The sequence below is a fragment of the Phocoena sinus genome, chromosome 1 (genome assembly GCF_008692025.1).
Source record: "Phocoena sinus isolate mPhoSin1 chromosome 1, mPhoSin1.pri, whole genome shotgun sequence".
Lineage (NCBI taxonomy): Eukaryota > Metazoa > Chordata > Mammalia > Artiodactyla > Phocoenidae > Phocoena > Phocoena sinus.
In genome coordinates this window covers 174,061,631-174,067,230 of record NC_045763.1, presented here as the reverse complement: position 1 = coordinate 174,067,230, position 5,600 = coordinate 174,061,631, and the positions used below count along the sequence as shown (strand labels likewise).

At 35.1% G+C, this 5,600-nt stretch overlaps 1 non-coding gene across 1 annotated transcript; it reads left to right on the top strand.

Moving 5' to 3' along the window:
• The first annotated feature begins 2,837 nt into the window (after positions 1-2,837).
• On the top strand, positions 2,838-2,920 carry LOC116745375. The gene has a single exon (XR_004347411.1). It is a non-coding gene; the product is annotated as a small nucleolar RNA SNORD79 (small nucleolar RNA).
• The last annotated feature ends 2,680 nt before the right edge of the window (positions 2,921-5,600 follow it).

Below are 5,600 nucleotides of genomic sequence, written 5' to 3'. Positions count from 1 at the left end.
TTTCATGGGGTTAGCCTCCAGGAATCTTACCAGGTTTTCATGGTTAAGATTCAAGAACCCCCACATCCCCTCAGAGGGGTGAGTTTTTAGATAAAACTTTAGAACAATATCCATGAAAGAAACCATAGGTAATTTGGACTTCACTAAAATGAAAACCTTCCACTCCTCAAAAGACATGTTAAGAGAATAAAAAAGACAAGTCACAGAATGGGAGATAATATTTGCAAAACACATACCTGATAAAGAATTTGGATCCAAAATATACAAAGAAGTTTTAAGTCTAACATGAAGGAAACAACTAACCCAATTAAAATTAGGCGAGGGGCTTCCCTGGTGGCGCAGTGGTTGAGAGTCCGCCTGCCGATGCAGGGGACACGGGTTCGTGCCCCGGTCTGGGAGGATCCCACATGCCGCGGAGCGGCTGGGCCCGTGAGCCATGGCCGCTGAGCCTGCGCGTCCGGAGCCTGTCCTCCGCAACGGGAGAGGCCACAACAGTGAGAGGCCCGCGTAACGCATAAAAAAAAAAAAAAAAAAAAAAAAAAAATTAGGCGAAAGATATGAACAGACACTTTACCAAAGAAGGTGTACACATGGTAAATAAACATAGGAAAGATGACAACATCATTTGTCATCATGGAAATGCAAATTAATTACTACAATAAGATACCACTATGTACCTATTAAAAGGGCTGATACCCAAAACACCGACACTACCAATTACTGGTGAGAATGCAGAACTACAGGAACTCTCATTCATTACTGGTGGGAATAAAAAATGGTATAACCACGTTGAAGACAGTTTGGAAGCTTCTTGCAAAGTTAAATACAGTCTTATCATACAATCCAGCAATCCTGACCCTCACCATTTACCTAATTGATTTGCATAAATACAGATGGTTACATATATATACACGTGTGTGTGTGTGTTTATACATGAGTTAATGTGCACATGTACCCCTTGCTCTGTCCACTGAGAGATCCTAGGAGTGACTATACTCTGGTAGCAAAAATCATACTTTTTACCCAGATCTAGGTTTCTAATATCATTTTCCAACAAAGTAACCCCAGCTCCTTGGAGCAATGACTTTTTTTTTTTTTTTTTTGCGGTAAGCGGGCCTCTCACTGTTGTGGTCTCTCCCGTTGCAGAGCACAGGCTCCGGACGTGCAGGCTCAGTGGCCATGGCTCACGGGTCCAGACGCTCCGTGGCATGTGGGATCTTCCCGGACCGGGGCACGAACCCGTGTCCCCTGTATCGGCAGGCGGACTCAACCACTGTGCCACCAGGGAAGCCCCCACTATAAATGTACTTTTGTAGCTCAGAGTATATTTAGTATATTTAAGATCTGAGTCTAATTCCCTGCATCTAGACCTACCAGTTATCAACTGGGTGCTGGGCATTTTCCTAAGCCTCAATTGTTTATTATTTATTTTTTAACATTTGAGGATAAAACTACTTTATTGTAAAGCTTAAATGATGTATAGACATTATTTGATACCATGATTTTTGGGGAAAAAATATTCTTAAAGGATTGCTACTATAGTTTTCTACCTGCAAACAGAACTTACATAATTATGTAAATCTAGCATTTAAAAATCTTTAATAAATAAATTAGAACTGCGACTCTTTTCCATTTTCAGTCAAAACTAAAGCTCAAATCACCAAATACAAACATTTAGGTTTATATTTTTGTAAGCAGCACATTGATAACATATGTATTTGTCTAATACCAAGTCTGAGGATTAGCTTTTGATAACATCTTAACCCAATTTGGCATTTCTACGTATGCTTAAGTGTCTAGACCTATATTTTGCAGTACATATTTTCCTGATGCTGAAAATGTTCTTTATTTGTGTTCTGAAATATGCTAGCCACTACCCACATGTGGCTTTTTAGGACTTGAAATATGACTGGTGTGACTGAATAATTGAATTTAAAATTTTATTTCATGTAATTAATGTAAATGTACAATAAATAGCCACATGTGGCCACGTGTAAGTACCGAGGAAAAAAAATCTAAACCAAAAATCATTGATATCTAAATAATTCACAGAAGTTTCCCAATTACTCCTATTGTTTTTAATCAATGTCAAAGTGATCATTTGCCTTTTTATCTCGAAACTTTTCATTGTCCCTCATTTTTACCCTAGAATATATCTTAGTAGATAACATTATGCCAAAAGGAAAAAAAAAATCACATAAAGCTAATGGCAAACCACAGTAATCAAAAGTTTTTCTTAAACTCTTTGATATGGTTCAACAAATAATTTTGTGTTTTTAGTGTAATCTCTATGTCTTGATTTTATTATCTGTAAGATGCTGATAACACTAGGAAGACCTACTCCATATAATTGTGAATTAGCCAACCAAAGGAATGCATACATGATAACATATCATGTTTTACAAAGCATGAAGTCAGGATAATGAAGTGGTTAAGAGCAAGAGCTTGGAGGTCAAACCAGTCTGGGCTCAATGATAGCACTGCCATTTAATAATTGTACTGCACCGAACATACTATTTACCTGCTCTAAGTTTCAGATTCATCATCTGTAAAATATCGGTAATAATGCTGAGCTTCAAAGATGTTTGTGTAGATTAAGTAAGACAATGTTGATAAAGCCCTTGGCACTGAGTGCAGAGAGGTTGGCAAAAGGTAATAGCTCAAAAGAGCAGCCGTGTTAGTGTGGTTACTACTGCTGTTGTTATAAAAACATGAGAAATACAACTTCTTTTTCTGAGGATGTTTTTTAAGTGCTGATTGTCAAGTTGAAAGATATATCCCCCAACATATGAATTCAAAAATAATTTGAATAGACTTTGCTTTAATTATAAGACAACTACGGGTAGTGATGATTTTTTTAAATGAAGCAGATGGGAATCTCTCTGAAAAAGACTGAAGATTTTAAAAAACTGAAACAGTGAAAAAAATAAATAAAATAACTATAGAACACAAAGGTGATGGGGTGTCAGAAATGGATGAATGCCTTCTGGCTGCACTGAGGCACCCATGCAGTACGTTTTTCAGCAATCTGCGCGTCCTGAGTCCCCCTTAGGCAGTAAAAGTAAGGAGTATAGTTGACTGATCCTAGAAATTATGATTAGTGGCTTGGCAACACAGCCATTTTTGTTGCCTGCTTTTTGTCTAAATTTAACATGGCAAATGTCCTAAATAAGTAAACTTTTCTGAACTCTCTAATAAAAATTAATGAGGTGGCTGGCTAAGTCACTTGGAATTTAGGGGGTTGCAGTGAAGACACATCCTCAGATGACTTTAATTTTTAGAGCTCTTCAAAGAATATACAGGAAAGTAAATGAACAGAAAGTTTTCTCACTTTGAACAGTTTGAATCACTATTTAGCCAGACATAAAACATGATGGTGTTTCTCAGGAGCTTGAAGATCATGGAGAAAAAAAAAAAAAAAGACGTATCTTTGGCAAACCTCCAGACCAAGACTGCAGTTGCTTCCCCTAGCATCCCACAATTCAGTGGATTCAGCCCACAGCCCTTCAAAATTCTCCTTACATTTCTGTTTATTTCATGGACTCTGATGAGTCATGGTTTCAGCTAACTTTCTTCTCTTCACTTCTACATTCTCGCATCATCTACCTTCTTCCCTGTTTGAGATTTGAACTCCTTTACGAATGAATTTTTTTTTAATAGTCATTCTCTATTATAGGGTCTTTTTGTAATCAAGTAGTTACAAGAAAATGATTAGGCCACTTCCTAGCTATAGATCAGCTGCTTTGGTGCCATTTCCACTCATTGTTCATCCAGCTAAGGTTAGAGCTTCAGGGTTACATGCTACAAAAACACAATTGAAGAATAAAGTGATCTCCAGAGCAATACTGTTAGCTAGCATTGCTCTTGACCTTTCAAGTACAAATACGTTTTTCTTTTTGGTAGAAAATATATGACAGGTTTATTTGCAGTTTGCTTAGACTCTCATCTGAAAATTTGCTCATTACATAGCTAAAAACGTATGCACATTTTTAGTCATAAACTCCTCTGGGTGTGTTAATGACATGTCAGATCTTACCTGTAATGACATGAAATCCACTTCTTAATTTTTAATCTACCATATTAAGGAAAGTACACAAAGAAACCCCAATTACTTTTATAAAGAATTAACTAGTACATTGGAACTACATTATTTTCTGAACACAGTTCCATTTTTATGATTTTTAAAAATAATTCTCTATTCAAAACTGCATTTTTGTAGAATAAGTTTAATAATGTCAGATTCATGAATAATATCTACTTGTGGGAAACACTGTATTACCTGTCAGTTAGAAAATTAATCAAGGTAGAATAGTTTACATTTTGATCCTTAAAGATGATGTAAATGGTATTATTAATTAATAATATACTAAAAATTACTCATAATTACATAAATCTGAGGCTGAAATCACATTACTTGTGGGTTAGATATTTGGTGATCGAGGTCTATCAAAGAAAAATTTCATTCAGATATTTCAAAATATTTTGCATAAAATTTTATGGCATAATTCATAAATCATTTTCTAGTCAAGACTAAAAACTAAATTTGTTTTTACCTACCCAGTGTTATCTACAATGGACGTTTTTGCTAAAATTGTAATAAAATATATAAAAAACATAAGGTTAAAGCATTTAGCATAGTCTCTTTTCTTTCTATCCAAACAGTTAAAAATTAATCAACAAGCACTTTATTTTATTATTTATTAATTTTTATTGAGGTAAAATTGACATATAACACTGTGTTAGCTTCAGGTGTACAACATAATGGTTTGATATTTGTATATATTGCAACATGTTCACAACAAGTCTAGTTAACATTTGTCACCATGCATAGTTATAGAAATCTTCTTTTCTTTGTTTTTTTTTTTTGAGGACTTTAAGATTTATTCTCTTAGCAACTTTTAAATACACAATAGAGTATTATTAACTATATTCCCCATGCTGTACTTGCCATCCCATGACTTATTTATTTTATAGCTGGAAGTTTGTACATTTGACTCCCTTCACCAATTTTGCCCACCTACCTCCTATTTCCAGCTCCACCCCCAGCAACTATCAAACTGTTATCTCTATCTATGAGCTTGTTTTGTTGTTGTTGTTTGTTTATCTGTTTGTTTAGATTACACATGTAAGTGAGTTCATATGGTATTTGTCTTTCTCTGTCTGATTTATTTCACTTAGCATAATGCCCTTAAGGTCCATCCATGTTATCACAAATGGCAGGATGTCACTCATTTTTATGGCTAACTAGTATTTCATTGTGTGCATGTGTGTACATATACATACACCACATCTTCTTTATCCATTCATCTATCGATGGACACTCCAGTTGTATGTGTCCATATCTTGGCTATTGTGAATAATGTTGCTATGCGCATTGGGGTGTACATAGCTTTTCAAATTAGTGTTTTCATTTTCTTCACATAAATACCCCAAAGTGGAATTGCTGTATCATATGATAATTCTATTTTTATTTTTTTAAGAATCTCTATAGTGTTTTCTACAGTAGCTGCACCAATTTACATTCCCATCAGCAGTGCACAAGAGTTTCCTTTTCTCCACAACCTCGACAAAATTTATCTCTTACCTTTTTTTATAATAGC